This window comes from Pteropus alecto, unplaced genomic scaffold (assembly GCF_000325575.1).
Source record: "Pteropus alecto unplaced genomic scaffold, ASM32557v1 scaffold7, whole genome shotgun sequence".
Taxonomy (NCBI): Eukaryota; Metazoa; Chordata; class Mammalia; order Chiroptera; family Pteropodidae; genus Pteropus; species Pteropus alecto.
The window spans coordinates 25,380,169-25,402,922 of record NW_006494614.1 but is presented as its reverse complement, the minus strand read 5'-3'; the positions used below and the strand labels follow the sequence as shown (position 1 = coordinate 25,402,922).

Genomic DNA, 22,754 nt, shown 5'->3' with positions numbered 1-22,754 from the left:
TACCAATTCATAGTTACCTGTTCAGAATGCTTGTTTTCATAAGCTCAAGAGTCAAGACAGCTTATGCTTAAAACACATCAGTATAAACTTTAAAAGATCAGTAGTAAAAATCAGTGCATGGTAAAATAGTTTTAAAATAGTCTTACAAATAACTTTTGTGTTGCATTTTCATGGGGATTTCTACTTTGAATTAGCTCAAAGTGATTCTTTATAAGATAGATTTCTTTTTCTACTCTTACATTTTAGTTATACATTAGTGACCTTTCAGTAAATTTTTCTAGCCAGATAAAGAGAACTAAACAAAGACTTGCAGATGAAAACATTCTTAAACTTTTTACTATCCCTAATCAATACTTTAAAAACACAGTATCTAAAAAGTCCTTTTGTCTAAGTCCTATTTAAATTGTCTTAATTTTAAATTGATGGCATTTTTTGCTGACTTCACTTGTTTGACTTCAGCGTATCCTTGTATATACTGGTACCCACAGTACTTTAAAAGTCATATTTTGGGTAATTTGTAAATATTTTATGTCCGGGCGAGAATTTTTTTGACAAAGAATATTAGAAATATAGCTGTATATCTTCGATAAGAAAATGGTGCAGCAATTATGAGACAATGCATTTTTAACTAATTCTTATTGCTGTTGCAGACCTTTGATTCTCTGTCCTTACACATATTACTAGCTTAACAAACAAACAAACAAACAACAATGAAAACCTGTCATCATACCTGTCACAACTAACTTCTTTGAGATTAAGTTCACTTTTCTCTTCAGTCTTTCTCAGTTCTGTAACTGCTTGGGATTACTGGGCATTCATACCTGTATATTGTAACCATGATCCAATTCTAATCTTATTAGATAAGATTCTGCTTCAGTCTTTTCTCTGTAAAAATGCCTTTCCTGCTCCTTCGGCTTTTATGCCCAGATTCCAATCCAGCAACTTAGATAGCTAACTATAGAGACAAATCCTAATGTTCAATGGTGTACAAGGTAGTTTTATTTTTTGCATGTAATTTTTAACCTGTCATTTGTTGTTTTCAAGAACATTTGCATTAAAACTCTGCCCTTCATTCTGAAATGCCCATCTGTTCCTGCTGTTTATTTCTAGACTTAAATAGTGAGTGACATCATTATAATTTCTATGGCAACCAACTGCATTGACATTAAAAGATGATACAGCCTTCAGATAGTATAAAAACAGCAGAAGCTTGTGAACTGTTAAAAACAATGTCTTCTGTTCCTGCAAATGTCTTTAATAAAAAAAGGAAGAATTTGTTGTAACTCTTTGAAGGCATATACACTCGAAGGCTCCAAATTCTGATGAGTCCAAGAAAATCTTTTATGCACTAAATGTTCTTAAGTTTTTGACTTTGATATTTTCCCAAATTCTACACAAACACTCCATTTTTCTAATTTTGGAAGAGAAACCGTGAGGAAATAAAACAGCATTTATAAAAATACCATTGTAGAATTGTAATATAATGCTCATGGATTTACTCAAACATTCTCTAAGTCTTAAAATCTAAGACAGTATAGAGCTGGACTTTTATAATTGTGCCAGTTCTGGAAATCAGGAACCTAACACAGTAAAATAAGCTCTGAAATTGAGAGGATATAGATGCAGAAGCAGGTGGTCTGAGATACTCTCAGTGAGTTGCATAGTATACTTAGGCAACAGTCAAGGTCACTGTGTGTGTGTGTGTAAGAAAGAGACAATACATTGCACAATATGATGGGTAATCTAAATAAGAATATTAGAATGTTGGGATGGAAGCTATGATGTATCATCCAGAAATTTATCTTCTGTTGCTGAGTGTTGGTAGATAACCACTCTCAAATGAGGAGCTTTTCAAAAATTGTCCATTAGCCAAAGAGAGCTGTCACATCCAATGTCACCTTGTACTCCATGCTCCACTTACATTCTATGTTAGGAATATAGAGGCCATTCTATATGCAAGAATACAGAGGCTCAGATATGTTTCTTCAGCGTTGGACATTCCAAAGGCCAGCCCAGCTCCAGATCTCCTTGAAGGTAGACTGAGACTTTTATGCTATGACTGTTCAATTTAATTCCTCTTTTTGCCTATCATACTTTCTTCATTTTCCCATAGATGTTGATTACTCTGGTGACCCTAATAAATTTCTGCATACAAATCTCTAACTCAGAGTTTAATTTCTGGAAACTTGACCCAGATAATAGATGTCAGGTGTGGTCCAAGGAGTTAGACTCTAAAATGAGATTTTTGAAGTTGATCACCTAATGTCTAACAGGTAATAAAAGAAAATCATCACAGCTGGTAGGTGGATACCATCCCTGTGGTCATCTCAATGTAAAACAAGTGGAAAAGAGAAATTGCACTGGTGGAAACAATACCACAGTCATTTGAGAAGTTCAGAGGAAGTCCTTATTTTAGGACTATGGAATTGCTTGGTTGTTGCTAGATTGATTGATGCATTAGACAGAAAGAACAAATAGCTGAGGGTGTGAAATTGAAGTCTCTAAGCAAGAGGCTTTCCTTGGCAATACATATTCACGTGTCCTACAGTCAGAGGGTAGAAAGATTTGAAAGCCAAGAACTAAATTATAAGGGTAGTAGAGCTTCAGAGGAGGTTGAATTCTCAATTTTAGCAAGTTGGTTACTCTAAGGTTGGAGCCCAATTTAGGAATGATACACTCAGAAATAACCAGAGGACACTGGAAAACCTTAAATTCCCATATCTCTGTCAACCATCTGGGTGGGTAGAATTACTACTTTCTGTTAAAGCCTAGTACTACTTCATCCCACCCTCATAGAAGATGTTACTGTGGTCTCTGCCTTTGGAAGAAAATAAGCATCCCACTCATGATCTACTCCCACTTTCCCTCTAGGCCATCAAAATAATAACTAGGGTTAATTGACCATGTGATCTGGGTAAGAAAGTACTAGACCTATTAAAAGATAAAAGGGACTATCATTCAAAAGAAATTAATCTATAGATTATAGAAATTAATCTATACATACAACAGGAGAATGGGGTGAATATCTTAAGTAAGGTCTGAACACTCATTAAGCAACTAACTGTGTTTCCTGGATGCTGGGAGTGGTCTGAGATCACAATGTTTATCAAAGCAGTAGTCAATATACTGGAGAAAGAAGCAACAGCATTACAGAGAAACTCAGTGTTCAGTTTTCTCTGCTGAGTAGTCAGAGCTGAGAGTAGATGATATTGCTATAGAATTGGGATCTCATATAGCAAATGAATAAAGTTCCATTATATTAGAGGGTGTATGTTGATGCTTAACTATAAGAAACAAAGGAGTCAGAGCATGACCATTGTAATGAGAGGCAAAATTAGAGCAGCAAGATTACAATGGAAATTCCACATTTGTGCATATAGATTCAACACATTTTTCTCTGTGATGTGGAAGTCTGCCAGCATTTAGTGAGTCTAAAAGCAGGAAAAGGCTCTGCAACAAATATAAGCCATTTGAATTATACCCATTCAAAAACATCTATTAGAGTGCTACTGAGTCCTGGAAGAGACAAAACACCTGATTATGGGACATCAGCTGAATATGCAGACAGAATAGTTTGTAATGGCATGGGTTCTGTCAAGTCTGCTGTCCAACAGCAATCCATTTTAATATAGAGGTGATATTTATAGGATTGAAAATGAGAATGTTCTAAGTTTACAAACAAGCTGTACAAACAAGGAGCCTAGAACTTGGTGTCCTTAAACATTGTTGCACCAGTGACTTTTCCTCAGTTCACACCTGTGGCCAGATAAGGGAGTGAATGTCTCTTATGAATAAAGGACTGAGGAAGAAACAGGCCACTATAAGTTAGGAGATGGCTTGACTTAGTGATTGCGAACTAAAAATAGGAATCTGCTGCACTATAGTCCATCTATATGTGGCTCTGAGAGACAATAATTAGAGACAATGATCCCAGTGGTCAGATCTTTGAGTAATGTTTTTTGTCATTTACTTTTTGTTAAAAGAGAAGTAGCCAGAGCTAAAAATATATACTTGAAGGTTAATAAATGGCTTAGCTAGTTTATTAGAGGTCTGGAAGTAGAAAGATTATAATGTTAAGGACAGGGTTCTGGAGAAAGGCACATGGATGGGCTTCACAAATTGTGATGATCTTTGCATTGTATGTTAATTAAGAACCACCAGGGAAGAGGCACAAAGCAACCAAGAAAGCAGAATGATTCTACCAGCCAGCCTTTCTTATTAGTCTCTAGATCTGGCACAATGACAGCAGAATTGGAGTAACCATGGTAACAGGGATGTAGATTACACATAGACCTTATGGTTTGGGCCCTACTCAACATGGCTGATCTAGTTATTGCTGCTACAGAATATGCAGCCTAAGAGATTAACACTTATCCCTCCTATATTGCACTTTCCTCTTAGAGACCAACCAGGCAGTTGGACCCTATAAACTCTAGTATCTTAACTGGAATTGACATATGTTTTTAGTATGGGTTTGTCTTCCTTACTTCCAGGCCTTTAGCCAGCACCACTATCTGAGTTCTTATAAAGTTTGGATTTTCTTACCGAGGATATCATGTAACATCACATCAGACCAAGAAATCCAATTTATGGCAAAGGAAACAGGCACTTGATAATGAGATCCATTTGTCATATGAACACTGTCACCAAGAAGCTACTGGCTTGCTAGAGCAAAGCATAGACTCTGAAGGTAGAACTGAATGCCAACTAGGAGTTCATAATAAATAAATGGTTATAATATGATGCTATGTGCCTAATAGGTAGAAAACTTGGATTTGGGAGCCCAATGGAAACTAATGGCCTTGCTTGCTATAGCCCATTATTTTACAACATAAAATAATGCATCTGTTTTTCTATGTGTTCTAAAAAGAGATGACATCTTCTTACAGGTTGAGATTATTCATTTTTTTTTCAACATTAAGTTTAAATCTAGTTATATTAAGATTTATAGTATTAAATCTGGATTAAATACACGACTATATAATTCAAGAAAGGATAAATTCTGATTAAAAGTAATTGATTTGTTAGTGCACCCAAAGTTAAAATTTTGGGAAATTATAATCACATGCTTTTTAAAGAAGTTTTTCATTAGCATTTTAAATAGAGATTTACATTTCTTTTTTATTTCTCTATCCTCATATTGGTGCTACTATCAGCACTTTTCCTTCCTAGAATTGTCGGACCTCTATAAATATGGTTAACTGCTTGACTAAGAAAATAAATTAAACTTTGAAGATGGTAATTTAAACTTCACTTTACTTGATAGGGGGAACTAATGAAAGGAAGTGAATCAGGACTTCACAGCCATGTGGCCTGTTTGCTGACTCAAACCTATTTAGCTTTACATGTTCTTTCCAACTAAATAGTTTTTTCCCCCCACATTGTAATAGACTGGTGATTGAAAGAGCTATAATATACAACTACAGACACATTCCTATTTATAGTAATCATTTTTATTTTTCTAGCACTTACAAAAATACACATTCTGCAAAAATAGTATCTTTAGTTCAAATCAATAAATAAAAAAATTCATTTCTGATTATTTTAAATTATTTTAAATATACATATTAGAATACTGTTATTGTGTTAAAATAAAATTTAATTTCATCTTTATATTTAATATATATAATTATTAAAAGTTCTGAAACAAAGGAAAATGCATGTTCCTCTATGATAACCCTTCCTTTCCACTTATTTAAGAACATTTTTTAATGAGAGGGTATACCGTGCCAATATGTTCTTTGAATATAGAATTGTCTTTCCTGTCTTTTATGAAAATTCATTTAGCGAAGATGAATAATGGATATAGAAGAAAATGCAATGATAGTGACTATATATTCATATATATTCATATAGTTCTATAACTTTTTTTAAGAATGTATTTTATTAACATGGCAAAAGCAAAACTTGAAAACTGATTTGTTTTTGCTGTGAACTCTTACCTTTCCATTACAATTATACAAGTGAAGGAATAAAATTAAATTGCTCATGCCTTTTGAGATTCTGATTTGCTAAACATATTGAAGGAGAAAGTACAGATGCTCTTTCACTTGTTTCCTTTAGAATGAGAAAATATCCTTTCTTGCTTCTGACTAGACAAACTAGTATTCTTAGTATATTCTTAGTGATTGAAATATTCCTTTGCACTGATATGTTTTATCAGAAGACTAAAACCAGATAAAAAATTAATTATCAAATTAGGAGAGAGAGTGGTCAAAATTCTTAACCAGTTCTCCCCAAATCTCTCAAACAGAGAGATTTGCTCAAACAGACATAGAAATTGTGAAAAAAGGATAATCACAAATTGACACACTGAGTTAAAATATTTTCGACACTGGAGGACTAAGAGATCAAAATAGAAATTATAGTTAAAATATTTTAACACACACTAAATGTATACTAACATTGTTGGCTGAGGTTCCATCCCTGTTATAATAACAAAAATAAAAAGTGAAAACAAAATTACAATCTAAGCTTATAAATCACTCTATGGTTTATTTATAACTTATAGCTAAATATTTAAAGGTGTCCAAAGTTCAAAGTTAAAGGTGTCCTGTTTTGTGGACTTTCTAGTCAAAGAAATACTTTCTATTCCTATATACTATTTTATAACTCAAATAACAAATCTTGATATAATTAAAAAATTATCTCAGTCTAATCAAAGGTTGGCAAAATAGTAAAAATCCAAATAGTAAATATTTTAGGCCTTTATGAGCCATATATATTGGCAACTACTTTATTCTACTATTATTGCATGAAAGTAGCCATACATAATTCTGAAATGAATGAGTGTGGCAATGTCCCAATAAAACTTTATCTACAGAAATAGGCAATGGGCTGGTTTTGGCCAATGGGCCACAGTTTTCCTATCCTCAGTCTAGAATATTGTTAAGTTCTATTGAGTTAAAACCATGTTCCAAGCATAGATGTGGGTACTTTTTAAAACTTTGGAATAAATTTTTCTTTTTTCAAAAAGTATTTTAATATATCTTTCTTTCATGTATTTATTCATAAAAAGTGATTTGGTTTTGTCTATTGACAAATAATTCCGAAAGATCTCTAAAGTTTAGATGAAATTATTTTATAATTAGAAAACTGGAATAAATGATGAGTGCATGTGTTTTGAAGGGAACTGGAGATTGACAGGCAACTTTTATAAACAGGCAGTCAGAGAAAAAGTAACAGAAAAAGAAAGTATGTCATATTGGGTATCTTTTGAAATATACTGAAACTTATGGCATTTTTTAAATAATTTTAATCCTGAATGCGTGTGCTTTTTTTTATTATTGCTAAGCAGGAATATTTAATCTCCCTGAAATGCTAAATCTGTATCAAACTTCAATACATTTCACAAGTTAGAATCTACTGTGTAAAATATATTTCTTTCACACAGTTAACAACATTCCTAATGAGCTGTTAATGAGCTGTCAATTTCTAATATATGCTAAAGAGCTAGAGTAGTCACTGAGGAATTCTAGAAGCAGAAATATGTTACATCCCAAAAAACATGATCAAATGAATTATCTCAAGATTTATAATTACTCTTAAGTTATACTGACTTTTTTCTCATTTCTAAATTACTAGTTTTTGAAGAACAATTTATAATCTTAACTAGTTTTCTTTACAGAATATGACTATTTCTCGTGAGTTATTATTTAAATTATTATTAAATATTATTTATTAAGGAACTACTCTGTAACAGTCATTATATCCCCAGAAGCTATAGTCTATTGGTAAATACTGTGAGATATGTAATTATTTTAATCATAATAATTGATAATATGGTAACACCTGGGGAGATAGACAAATCTATCTTAGGTAAACACCCTGACTTACCTTAGGGATTCATAGAAAATTTTCTGAAACAAATCTAGTGGAATTTATTTTTTTCTAATTTAGACTTGCAATTAAAACACAAATTGTGTTTATGTGTTTTTTATATTATTTATTTTATTGTGGTATGAACACTAAACATAATCACTCCGCAGTTTACATAAAGGATAAGAAGAGCATGGTAGTCAAGGCAATAGTCTCTTTTTTGAGATAACTGCTCATTCTTGAAGTGTAGCTATTCATTACATTTAGTGTCCTATCCCCTCAGAGGTACCAAAATTGTAGTTGATTGAAATGCCCTTCCAATACATGGCATTAGAGCTGTAGAGGCAGGAGAGAAACTAAAATTTTCTAATGAGAAGGCTTGCCAGTGAGTCCAGTTACACTTAGACAACAGGTCTGCATGTATAGAAAGATATCTCTAAACCATGAATCAAGAAGACACAAGATTAATCTGTTTTTCTAGTATCCCTTTCAAGAGGCTCAGGTTCTGGGAAAGAGAAGACTCAAACATATTTCTTCCTCACTCTAAACACATTGAAAATCTGGCTGAATAACAATAGGATATTTTAAATGCATACTTCAGCTCTATAGGAACAAGAGGAATTCCCACCTACTAGAAGTAAAGAAGGAAAAGATGCCATTATACAGCAGAAGTGAAGACACAAAGGTTTGGGGAATATTAAAATGGACTACTTTTTCTGGGAGGAGCATTGACTAATAAATAAATTAGGATACTGTGTGAAAAATCTCCTCTCCAGTTTGGAGCTGAAGCTTTAGAGAAAGGAAGATCATTTTATTTATATCTAAAGTAATTTTAGCCCATTTTGGCTGTGAAGGTCCTCCTTAAGGTGCAAGGGGGTTCCAGCCTCACACCAGGCTCCCTAGCCCAGGGCTCCAATTCTGGGAAGAGAAGTCCTCACTACTTCTGTTTGTGAAAAGCAGTGGAAATTGTGACTGAGTGAGATGGATGGTGGTTGAAGTCCCAAATGTTTCTCTTAAAGGGCCCACACACAAACTTACTTTCAGACAGTCACATTCACCCTGAACTTCAGCACTGGGACAGGAGTTTGAAAGGTACCAGGAACTTACAGAAAGGAACTGAATTGTCTGGCTTTGGGGTGAGGGCTGGAAGGGCAGCTTTCTCCCAGACAGAAGTGCTAGCAGAAGCCATTATTTTTTTGCTGATCTCTCCCCTGTCCTGGCATGCAGACATGGGGTGGGGGCGGGGGGAGGGAGAAGTCTCCATTAACTTGGCTAATGCTGTTAGTCCCACTCTGGCGATTCCCTGAGACTCTGCCCCACCCAACTTGCAGGCCCACCCAAACAGCTTCTAGTGGCTTTTCTATACAAATGTCCTGTCTTGGCTCATGTTGCAGACTTTCCTAAGATCTTTCAAAGGTTCACAAACCCCAAACTAGCAGCGTCTGGCCTCAGTATGTTCCATACCTCTTGCTAAGTGGCTCCAAGCCCAGCACTAGTGGCAGCCAGCCTCGGTTTGCTGCTTTGTCTCTCTCAAGCACCTCCAAGACCAGCATAGTGCCAACTATCTGCAGATCACTTTGTAGCTTATACCAAGTGGCCCAGGCAGGACACAGGAAACAACTGACATTTGCCTGCAACAGTGCCCTTCCCAAGACACCCCAGAACTAACATACTAAGTGGCCAGCTTCAGACCACACCAGAGCACCACCCAACCACCTCCAAACACAAAGGACAGACTCAGAAGGCACCAGAAAAGGCACTAAAGTGAATCTTGCTCCATAGGGTCAGCTTCTGCACAACAGCTCCTCCACTGTAGTCACAGCCAGTCTTTACAACAAATCAGCTTCAGGGTCAATCTCTCCTATTGATATGACAACAGAAATCAAGGCTCACCTACAAGAGGGCACACACAACCCACACACCTGGAGCAACTGATTCAGGTGACCAGGGAGATCATGCCACCGGACCCCACAACACATCTAATATATAAGACCACTCTACCAAGATTGAAAGACATAGCAACCCTACCTAATACATAGAAACAAACACAAGGAAGCAGTCAAAAATGAGGAGACAAAGAAACATGTCCTAAGTGGAAGAACAAAATGAAGCTCCAGAAAAAGAACTAAACAAAATGGAGACAAGCAATCTACCAGATGCAGAATTCAAAACAGTGGTTATAAAGATGTTTAATAATCCCAGTAAGAATGTCAACAAGTAGATAGAAAACATAAAAAAAAAAAAAAAAAAAAACTAGTCAGAAATGAAGAATACAATTCATGGAATGGAGGATAAATTAGAGGGAATCAATAGTAGATTAGATGAAGTATAAGATCAAATCATCAGTTTGAAAGATAAGGTAGCAGAAAACACACAATCAGAACAACAACAACAACAAAAAGAATCCAAAAATATATATTTTAAGGGGCCTCTGGAACAACATCAAGTGTACCATCATTCACATTATAGGTGTACCAGAAGGAGAAGAGACAGAGCAAGAATTGAATAACTCTTTTAAGAAATAATGACAGAAACTTCTCTAACCTGGAGAAAGTAATAGACATACAAGCCCAGGAAACACACAATCCCAAACAAGATGAACCCAAAGATGCCCATACCAAGACACGTCATCATTAAAACGCCAAAAGTTAAAGACAAAGAGAGAATCTTAAAAGTAGCAAGAGAAAAGCGGTTAGTTAACTACAGGAGAGCTCCCTTAGACTGTCAGCTGATTTTGCAACAGAAACTTTGCAGGTCAGAAGGGATTAGCATGAAATATTTAAAGTGAAGAAAAGTAAAGACCTACAACCAAGATTACTCCGCAAGGCTCTCATTTAGAATCGAAAGCCATAAAGAGCTTCCCAGACAAGAAAAAGTTAAAAGAATTTGACACCAAACCAGTATTATAAGAAATGTTAAAGAAACTTTGTTAAGAAGAAATAAAAGAAGAAAAGATAAAAAATATGAATAATAAAAATATATATGTATCAATAATTACTTGAAATATAAATGGATTAAATGTTCCAATCAAAAGATAAAATAGCTGAATAGGTAAGAAAACAAGATCCGTACATATGCTGCCTACAAGAGACTCACTTCAGTCAAAAGACACACAAACTAAAAGTAAAGGGAAGGAAAAAGATATTTCATGAAAATAGAAACAGCAACAAAAAGCTGGGGTAGCAATACTTATACTAAAAAAAAAAAAAAAATGACTTTAAAAGAAAGGCTATCACAGGCATCAGAACAAGACCCAATAATTCTACTTCTGAGTATTTATTTATCTAAAGTAACCCAAAACACTAATTTGAAAAGACATATGTATCTCTATGTTCACTGAAGCATTATTTACAACAGCCATGATATGGAAGCAACCTAAGTATTCATCAATAGATGAATGGATAAAGAAGAAGTAGCATATATATACCATGGAATATTACTTAGCCATAAAAGAAGAATGAAATCTTGCCATCTGCAACAATGTGGAAGGACCTGGAGGGTATTTTGCTAACTGAAATAAGTCAGACAGTGAAAGATAAATACCACATGATTTCACTCACATGTGGAATAGAAATAAACAAACAAACAAAGAGAAACAAACTCATAGGTACAGAACATTTTGATGATAGCCAGATGGGAGAGAGTTTGGGGAGAAGAGTGAAGAGGAGATTAAGAAGTACAAAGTAGTCATGGGAATGTAATGTATAACAGGGAATATAGTCAATATTCTAATGACTATGTATGGTGTCACATGGATATTAGATGTATTGGAATGGTCACTTTGTAAGTTATATAAATGTCTGATTGCTGTTGAACACCTGAAACTAATATAATATTGTTTGTAAGCTACAATTGAAAAATAAAAAATAAATAAAATAAATAATTAGAAAAATAATGTCAGCATTTGGCCTAGTGAAGTGGGCCACTCAGGCAGGATTCTGCATGTGGTAAAAGTGTACTGGAAAAAAATGAGAAGCTTAAGCTCTACTGTGTGCTGGTATGGGTCCATATACTCATTAACTGTGGTTTTCTTTTTCAGATAGTTTGATATCAACATTTTGTACATAATTTGTAAAGTATACAATATCAGAATACAGTGATATTTCAGCCAAAAGAAACTCAAAACTTCTATTTCTATAACATGTAAACTACACAAGTAGATAACTCAGATGACAAAGAGAATCTCATAGTTAAGAAAGCCTGCTAAAGATTACTTCACAATCTAAGTTACAAAGCAAATAAAGAAATAAAGCTCCATGAGACCCAATTATTAGATGAAATAAATATGAGATAGATACCTAAAAAAAAAGGTACTATAATAACATGAGGAATATTTTTAAAATGTGTATTAATGTGTTCAAAGAGATAAATTTTTAAAAATGGTATTGAAAAGCAAAAATAATACATTTTTTAAAAGCTCGTGAATTTGAAAAGAAACATAATAGTCTTATAAAAAATTCTCTAACAATTGAAACAAATATTAAACTTGGGGTAAATTGTACACAGAGCTGAAAAGAAGAAACTACCCAGAGGTGGCTTGAGAGCTAACATGTGACCATCAAGTTATTTAATCTCCATTTTTTAGGTTCCAAAATGATTCTTAGGAGTTAAATCTAAAGTACTTATGCAGTTCCTGGCACAAAAAGTGTATAAGAATGATAGCTGTTATTATTATCAGAATGTGTTGTAAAGATAGAAAGATAGTAATAAAGGATAGGATGAGAAGGTCCTGCATTAATCTATAATGAGTTTCTTTAAGACACAATATAAAAATCAGGGGCAAGACAATATTTGAAGTGACTATGGCTGATTATTTTTCCAAATGAATGATATATATCCTAAGATTAATAAAGGACTAACTTAGACTAATTATTGTGTTACTGCAGAATATCAAAGATAAAAAGAACAAAAGATGCTATAAGGCAGCAGTCCCCAACCTTTTTGCCACCAGGGACCAGTACTCCTAAGAAAATCTAATGCCTGATGATCTGAGGTAGAGCTGAGGTGGTGATGCTAGCACTAGGAAGATTTGCTTGCTTGCCTATCACACACCTCCTGCTGTGCGGCCTGGTTCCTAACAGGCCATGGACCAGTACTGGTCTGTGGCCCAGGGGTTGGTGACCCCTGCATAAGGTACAGAGATACTAAATATAAAGGAATTACATTTAGAATTATCAGCTTTTCAAATGTCAGTGGGCTGTGGAATTTCTTAATTGTTGAAAAAAAATAGAATTGAATTATATTAATATTTCTATCGTGTCCAAAATTTTGTCTTTTTTTAATTTATAAAAATAATTTTTAATTAGCTTGGTCATTTTTTTTATAGTTTTCACTACCTTGAGAAAAATTTTTATAATTGGTTTAGTTATTTTATAATGTGTTTCATAATTTCATCATCTGAGGTGCCTATAGATCTTTTCCTGTTGTTTATTGTTTCTGGTAGTTTCCTCTCAGTTTGTATTATCCCTTCAGGCATTTGAAAAATCGAACTCTAGGATTTTATTTTCCCTCATAGATGCTTTTTACTTGCTCCTGCCCAGGTACTTAGAAGAACTAGCAATTCTAGATCAACTTAACAGGGTACCTGCAGGGTACCTAGTTTGCCTGGGGAAAGCCTGATTTATATTTATTTTCTTGATATTCTATCTGGCCGAGTATTTGCACAATTTTTAATTTTTTTAAATAAATAATTATCAAAATTTGTTGCATTAAAATAAGCCAGGATATTTTGGTTAAACCTCTGCTTTTACTGATACTCTATAAGGACATGATGTTTTCTGGAAACTGAGAAGTTTAGGCAGATTCTCCCAATGGTACAATAGAGTTAAATGAGAATGACATGTTCACATTCCTAAAATCTTTGTTAGAAGCGCAGAAGGATACTTAGGAAATATCTAGTTCAGTGCTAAATGTATCCATAACTGGCAACAACAGAGCTAAGATAGCTGTGAATCAAATGAATGTCTGATCCGATGAGTTGCTAAATTATGAATTACATAAGTAGAATTCACAGCATTGCCAGGACACTTAAGCAAAATTTAGGATCACTGAGCAGAAAGCACTGGTTCTGTGATGGTGGAAGTGTCGTCATTAATTTTTGAGATGAACGACAGAGACCTGGATGGACGGAGTTTCCCTTACAGCTGGACCAGTTGTTTCTCCTTTTTACCTTGAATTTCTTAGTGCTTTTCCTGAACATCTCATTTGAGGAAGTTACCCAGTAAGTTGAAGCCAACTCAATTCAGGCCTCACACGTGACTGACCTCATTTTCTCAAATTTGTAATTAGAGTCAGATCCTAGCATAATTATAATTGCATGTCTCATCTCAGCTTTATTTACATCAACTCTTTCTCTCTGCCACAATTTCTGCCTCACAGTTCTTGACCATCTGACCCTATAATAGGATATGTTGCTGGCCCATTGGAGTGACAAACTTATGTTGACATGTCCCAAAGTGCAGAGAGTAACAGACAATCTAGATGCCTGAGACATATGTCTGCTAAAGCATGGAACAAAACTCCCACAAAAATAAAATGGCTTTTTCCCCTCAATAAAATTTCTGAAGGCCCAGTGGTTTGTTGAGATAACTCCTGCGCAGTGTAAGAAAAAAAAAACAATTACACTTTGCATAGTCCCATTTTTTATGTAAGTTGTTATAGCTTCTTTAATTGGTCCTTTGAGGCTGCTGTGTTGATAGGGACCTACTTATATAATTTATCTAGACTGCAGGGCAAGGAATTCTGCGATTTGGCAACCTGACATAAAGACCAATGCAGAAACGGTGTGCCTTCCTTACAGATGTTGTGGGGTGAGCCAGTAAAAAATGATAATAAAGACTCCTTAGCATTTTGTGGAAGGGAAAAAAAATACACTCTTCAGCAAGTAACTATTTTTAGTATGTATTCAAGTGCCTGTGTAAAGGTACTAGTTTAATTTTATTCATGATATTCAAGTTTGAAACATCCTAAGCATATAAAATATTTATATCTGTATTATAAAATGATAATCTATAACAATTATCTATCTATTACCTTTCTATTGCCAAATCTTATAAAAGCACATAGGATGATAGTCTTGAGTTTTAGGGGGAAAATGTCATATAACAATATCACATATAGTATGATATTAATTTTATATAATACCTAGTACATAGTAGATATTTAATAATGCTTACTTCATTGATGAATAAAACAACAAAATTTTATTGTATTAAAACAATCAAAGATACATTCTATCTCAAACATAAATTTCCTCAGTATGTCACCCTAGTTTTTCTTTCCAGAGAAGTTTTGTTGCATATGTGTGATTTTTTTTTAATATAAGAGAGCATATTTCTTGTCTTATTTTCCTCACATCATATTTGCTCTTTCCACCCACTGCAATCTGGTTTTCACTTCTATATTCCACTAAAATATGCTGGTAAATATGTAAAATGATCTTTGAATGGCTACATCCAAGGAACAGTCTCACCAAAATTTCTGCCTGTCCCATTGCCTTCTGTGGCTCCTTATCAGTTTCTTCCCTTGGTTTCTCAGACAGCACCAAATGTTTGTTTTCTCGCCTCTAAGATCATCTCTCCTCCATCATTTGTGTTTGCTCCTCTACCTTAGGGTTTTCTCCCTCCAAGGTTTTATCACTCTTATAGATGCCATCTCAAACACTGAGAAATTTCAAAATTGCATTTCCACTGAGCTCCCTCTTCAAAGAATTCTGATCTAATCTAGTCACTTCATTATCTTTCTCCCTACTGTTAATCTTGCTCCATCTTTCGCATTTCTAACCTTCGTTCATGACACCTTCCTCCCTTCACATGCAAATCGAATACAAAAGAATAATCTCACTTTCACTCTCTCTTTAATAACACACAAAGCATTTCACTTTATTAACATCCCCATTTTATCCCATGCTCCCCAGTCACACGTCTCTTCTCTCAAATTTAAACCCCATCGTCCTTTCTCTGGATTATTGCCATAACCTCTTGATTGGAAGTTACCTTCTACTTTGGTACCTGGAATTGTAATAGTGGAATAGTAATACCACTATTACTAGTGTAGAAACAACTCATATGCTAAATGACCTTGACATTCCTTGACATTAATCTGAGAATGCTGTTACTGATTTGTTAAAAAGGCTAAATATTTTTTTTTGCCGGAACTCACAAGAATCTGTCTACCTTTCCAGATTTAATTTCATGATGCTCTTTTCTACACTGTTTGTAGTATTCCTTATGCAGAATTAGTTTCCACACTGCTCTGCCTCTATATGCTAAAACTTCTGCTTGAAAAACCACTGTATCCTGCTCTGTTCTCTCCTTACTTTGTCATTTTAAAGGCACCTTTCCTATGTTGGGAACTGCTTTTCTTACATTATTTTATATGTGCTTATTTATGTTGATGTTTTGGGTTGAATGTTTCCTCATGATATTTAAAAGTCACCTTAACTTCTAGGAAAACTACACCTAAATCACATGCAGAATTAATTTTTTAGGAACTTTTCTTATTGAAATATCTAGGTTGGTTGCTCTCAAGAAGTGGGCATGTTTTTCCTCTTGCATCTTTATTTGTTTCTTTTCAAGAAGTCAATCCTGGATTTCACTTTAAATTAGTACAATTAAATTAGTACAATTAAAAAGTCTAGCCTCCTTGAACCAGAAAATTATCATAGCCTAGTAATGATAACAATCAAATATTTCCTCTTTGACATACAAATGAACGTGCACAAACACCCTAACACATATATGCACACACACAAAGCCAGTAGAAATCTATGTTAGGCTTAGGATGTGTTGTAAAATTCAAAGAAATGTCATCTATTGTACTCAGTGAAAATGTCATCTATTGTACTCAGTGAAAATAAAACAAACAAAGTTCTCTTATGCCCAGTAGAAATAGATTATGTTAAAGTATCCTATACAGGTCTTGTTTCCTTATTTACCAATGTTTCCTAGTAGAAACTCATATAGGGTCTTTCCATCCCAATCTACATGTATAGACATCCTAAAAAGTATATCTTCTAAATCCTAAACTTTATAGAAACATAATAAGATTTCTTGAAGATGACTAAAACATCCTAAAATAAAATTATGTATTTTATCTTATTATAAAGTCTCTAGAAGCTGACAGTTCAAGGTTAAACTGTGGTATTTCCTACTGAGCATAACAAAAAATTCACAGAATGTCAAAAATATTTGGACACATTCAAAAACAAGATCAATCTTGTCTCATTTCTAAACATAAATCAAAGAAAAGGACACTGTGCCACCACAGAAATAATCCAATATGTTCCTTTCTCTTGGCTCACTGAGTAGCCCCTTACATTTACAAAAGACAAATCCATTATTTTATTTCTTTCATTTTCTAGATAAAAATTATTAAGGTCAATCATGAAATTGCCTCTTCTTCCTGAGAGTACCCAATCCAGACCATGCCCTCCCTCCCCTATAGCCCTTCCTAAAGCCCTCCCTCAAATTACTTTAGACAATTTAGAACACTGTAGTAAGCCTTTCACAGGTAACTCTGACTGTGAAACTCCCAAGTCCCACCCAGAGTGTGATGTTCTTAATGAAGCAATTAATAAATCAGTATGTTCTAGGTATGTTGGTCACTGACATTAATCAATTACTTTATATACTTTAAGCAGCTATAACTATAAAATGTAGTCTGGTATTAACTATCCAGATTTATCTTAAAATAATCATCTAATAATGAAATCTAGTCACTTCAATGGCAGCAAAACTGATGGTTCATTAGAACCACCTGGAAATTGCAATTTTGTGTTGAGTGAGGCTTGATAATGATTACTTTTAAACAAATTTCTCAGATAATACAAACATGGAAAAGAGTGAGAAACTCCAGTTTAAAGAGAATAATTCTAGTTTAGTTTGCATCATTATTATTCCAAGACATGTGTTCCAGGTCTGTACATTCCATGATATCTTGCACTGGGATATAAGGTTCTTGCCGTTAAGCTTCTTCACTAAAGGCAGAAAGTTCTTTGCCTATTTAATTGCTGAAAATCTTTTAAAGGAATCTGCATATTGTGTCTCTATCAGATGGTTTCTAGAGAAGGCTTGGCTTCCCTTCAATATTTTCTTTAAAATTCTGAAGGCCAACTTTAATAGAATTACAAAACTGCCTCTTCATCTTAATCAAGCTGCATTTCATTGCATTGCATTTATTTCCAACCCCCTCAGCATTCCCTGAGCCCTCTAGGCATAAGAGGAGTAATTTTATCCCAATTTGTGTGAAGAGTAATTTCCTGAAAATATTTCTCTTTCTGTTTGGGCCCATTTAACTCTACTACATTCAGCCATTAAACATCTTCCAATCCCAGCAACTCGAAGGCCTTGCTGTTTAATGAGCTGATACCTGATGAATTTTACTCTGTGGATACTCTTCAGTTTACCATTATTGGGTGTATTACAGCAGCTTCAGGCTTTTGGCTTTCATAAACCAGTATAATCTTGGGGGGAAAAATAAAGAAATGACAACTTACTTCCTTTTTAAATATAATTATGTTTTTTTTTTTTTTTAATCAAAAATATACTCTATTTTTTTTTTATATTTTTCTCTTTTCCTGCCTCATCTCAACTTGTAAATATTTTATACTGGTCACACACTATAGTGACTAGTATTTAGACTCCACATATTAAATATTAAACAGTCAACTTCTAATTTAAAATATTGAACATATGTATGGAAAACTGTCTCATTAACTAAACTTCTTATTATTCAGCTGATTGTGCCAGCATAATATTAATACATTCACAGGTAAGATGTATAAATCATATATAAGTAACAGACATTTTACATACTAAAAGTATCTATAGGGTACTGTTAAACCTATCATATGTTTGAATCTCAAAATTAAGAGTGTATTTTGTTTCAAAGAATCAATAAATCCTTTTCCCCCTGCTATTCTTTGATATCAGTGTCCTCAGAGGCTTCAGATAATAAGTCATTAAATTCCAATAATAATTTGATTTTCTCAACAGATAGAATCAAAGTAAATTTTTAAAAGTTTTTTTTTTTTCACAACATTATTAAGAATGTCATTGTACATCCAGTTTAAAACTTCAACACTGAGAACCAAATCAATTGTTTTTGGGAGATAATGCAAATAAAAATTCTGATGGGACATCTTGAAAACAATAATGTTCTTCCAAAAGAACATATGACAGAAATGTACTTAAACTTTGTAAGCCACTTTTTAAAAAATTTAAAGAATTATAATGTATTTCTATAAAAACAAGAAGTTAATTAAAATTAAAAGTTTCGGGTTCTAATGACATACAAGATTTAACTTTGAAATTCAATATTTCGAATAATTCAACCTCTAAAAGATTTATTTTTATGAATAGCTCTTCTTAGTAGGATAAATACATATTCAACACCAATGAACCAAATTGAAAAGGCCTAAATTTTTGCCAATCAATTTGGCAAAACTAATAATTATAAAGAGATAACTTACTAATAAATTTTAACTTATAAAAGTATTTGTTGAATAATAGTGTTCTGCATGGAAGCAAAAATAAAGTTATTTATAAAAATATTTAGTCTAAACTACGTTTCAATATGAAAATTAAGTATATTTGAAATAACTTCAATTTAGCAGAATTTGTTCTTAGCTTAGTAAATATTGACAGCTCTAGAAAGAGTAGTTTCCCAATTCAAAACCTCATAGACTTCAGAGAAAATTTATATAAAGAGAAAAATTATTTAGAACAAGTTTTAACTTTATTTTAACCATAACATGCAACTTAGAAGAAAAATGCTGTTAATTTTAAAAATTAAAAGCTATTACTATTAAGACCATATTAGAAAATATCCTCAGAAAATGCTAGTGAACATAATATTAAAGTTTTGTTTGACTATTAAAGTAAATAAATGTGTATTAAGAATAATTTGTTTATGCTATTTTAAGTGTTTATATAATCAATGTATTCTATTTAGCTTTAGTGTACATAAATATGTTTTTTAAATAATAATTTTATGTTTTTATAATACTTTTTGAGAAAAGTATGTTATAGATATACTATGGATAATGAAAAACAAATTTATTAGTCAATAACATATTTTAAAAACTTTATGTGTTTAATTATTTTTAGTTTCCCCTTACACTGTTAAAGTTGACACTGGAAATAATTTATATGATCACCAGTCTTAGAATTTGCAATTTTCTGGGCAACATGGAAGCCAGTCGTGTTACAATGTTAGCAAGGACTGGTTTACTTCCAGCTCCTTCTTACTCCAGATAACCAAGCCTGAACAGCAGTGCTTAAACAAAGGCCTAGAACCCAGCTTCTTTTCATTTATGTTTGCTTCATTCTCATACTTTCTTAGATTTTAGCGTTATTAGATTCTCATTATCTTAGTTTCTTGCTGCTTTTTAAAAGATATATTTTAAGTTATAGCCAATCGTCTTTTTATTTAATAATTAATTAATTAATTTAGATTTTCTTCAAAAGAATGTTTAGTTTGATGTTCCTAGTCTGCCTTTATGAGATACTTTGGTGGTGAATTAGAAACCAAATTTATTAAAGCCACATACACTATCATAACTCTTTCTATTCTTTGAGTAATATTTTGGTATAATTTAAATCAGGAGTCAGATCTTCTGACTCTTTCCTGCTTCAAGACATTATCTTTAGTCACTGTCACTCTTTTGTTTAATTGGGTATTCCTTGAGAGAGTATAGCACTCAGATATTCCTATTTACATTTGATTTTGCATAAATCACATACATGTATATTGATATTTTTCAAGGTTGCAGAAATAGGTAGAAATAGCATATTTTTTAACATCAAAGTATATAATTTGTATGGAGAAATATTTTTATTTATAAATTTCTTACAAATTAACCCAATCTAATCCAAATCATCGGTAGCAAGATAAGTAAAACAAAACATTGTCTATGTGGACACTTAGAACTTTGCAAAATGACTAATTTATCGAAATAATAAATATATAATTTAGAGCTATTCTATTAATTTTAAATATACAGCTCTTCTTATACTGGCTCAGACTCGTCTTAATGAAGCAAGTAACCTACAATGACAAAGTCCTTTTAAAAAGTTAAGTACTAAGAACTACAGAAATAAACTTGCTTAGTTATGTAGTTTTTTTTTTTTTTTTCCTTCCAATACCCTAATTTAGTATTTATCAAACAAAAACCGAGATAATGTAACAAGCTATTTTCCTCCTCAAGTTCTGTGGTCAAATTAGGCTGGAACACTCTATGCTTAAAGATAATTAAATGGATTGCTGTGTTGTGGAATAGTTTAAACCTTTCAATATACTACATGCAGTATTAATCTAAAAAGGGAGGAAATATAGAGTATGCACAAGTACTGTACCCAAATTTATTTCACAACAATGTTTTTTTTTTTTTTTTCTTTTCTGGGATAAGAATTGCTAAACTTAGTCCCTACTTAGGATATCGGGCATATAATAAATAGTTGTGAGACTTGGAAAGAAGCTAGAATTTGACACATGTTTAAAAGGAAAAATGGTCAATACAAGCAAACCAAGATAGTCCAGATGTTGGAATTGAAATTATCAGACAAAAACTGTAAAATATCTATTAAAATAATTTTAAAGGGTTTAGTTTATAAAATATGCATAAGTAGATGTGAAATTTTAGTAGAGAAATCAAAACTATAAAAATGTTGAATTTGAAATGATTGCAATATAATTATTCAAACTGAAACTCGAACAGAAAAGAGTACAAAAAAAGTTTTAGGAACAGTGGATATAATATATGTTTAATTGGAGCCCTAGAAGTAAAAAATTAAGTGATATGGAAGAAGACATTTATGAAGATATAATACCAAGAGATTTTTTTTAATTAATGAAAGATAGAAACTTACAGATCAAAACAGCTCAGAGAAACCTAAATAATATAAACACAAAGAAAACCAGAGCTAAGCATATCTGAATACAATTGTTAAAAAAAAAAAAGAAAAGGAGAGGAAAGTCTTAAAAGCTATCAGAGAAAAAGACTTTATTACACACAGAGAAATGATCATTGGAAACAATGGTTTCAAAAGATAGTGGTATACCTTTAAAGCATTGAAAAATAAAATAAAATCAGTAATAACCTAGAATTTAACTCTATATTTCCTCCTTTTTTAGATTAATACTATATGGAGTAATAATTAAGTCTAAAATGTATGCAAATTAAAGATCTTTTCGAACAAGCGAAAGCTGAGGAAATTTATCTTTAGATAACTTGTACTACAAGAAATGCTAAAAGAAGTCTATGGCCATGCCGCCTGAACAAGCCTGATCTCTTCTGATCTCAGAAGCTAAGCAGGGTCAGGCATGGTTAGTACTTGGATGGGAGACCGCCTAAGAAGATCAAGTGCTGTAGGTGTAAAAAATAAAAAATAAAAAGGATTGTAAGCTGACAATCTTTTTTGCAATCTGTGAGGTCAACCAAGGGTTGCCTGGCCAAACAAAGTTTTTAAAAATTAAAAAAAAAAAAGAAATGCTAAAAGAAGTATGTAAAGTGAAAGAGAAATCATGTTAAATAAAAATATGTATTTGTAGGCAGGAAGAACATGAGAAAGAATTAATATGTGAACAAAATTAAAGTAAATTTATAATTTATCATTATTTCCTCCCTATTTTTCTCTGTTTTTATAGGAGAAAAGTAAACCTCAATTTTTTTTTCACTCCATACACAATAAGTCATTCTAAATGAATCATAAATATATAAATATAAAGCAAAAATATTGTATTTCTAAAAACATAGAAGACAATCTTTGCAATTTTAATAAAAAGCCAATGAATGCATGAAATATTGTATAGTATCTTGTTAGGTATTGGAAAAATACCATTCAAACCCCAATGAAATATTTTACACTCATCAGAATTATTCTAAATGATGGAATAGCAACTCACACACACATACAAACACATACACACAAAATAAT

At 32.8% G+C, this 22,754-nt stretch overlaps 1 pseudogene; it reads left to right on the top strand.

Annotated features, from left to right (window-relative positions):
- The first annotated feature begins 22,074 nt into the window (after positions 1-22,074).
- LOC112474988 lies at positions 22,075-22,192 on the top strand (annotated as a pseudogene).
- Positions 22,193-22,754: the final 562 nt, after the last annotated feature.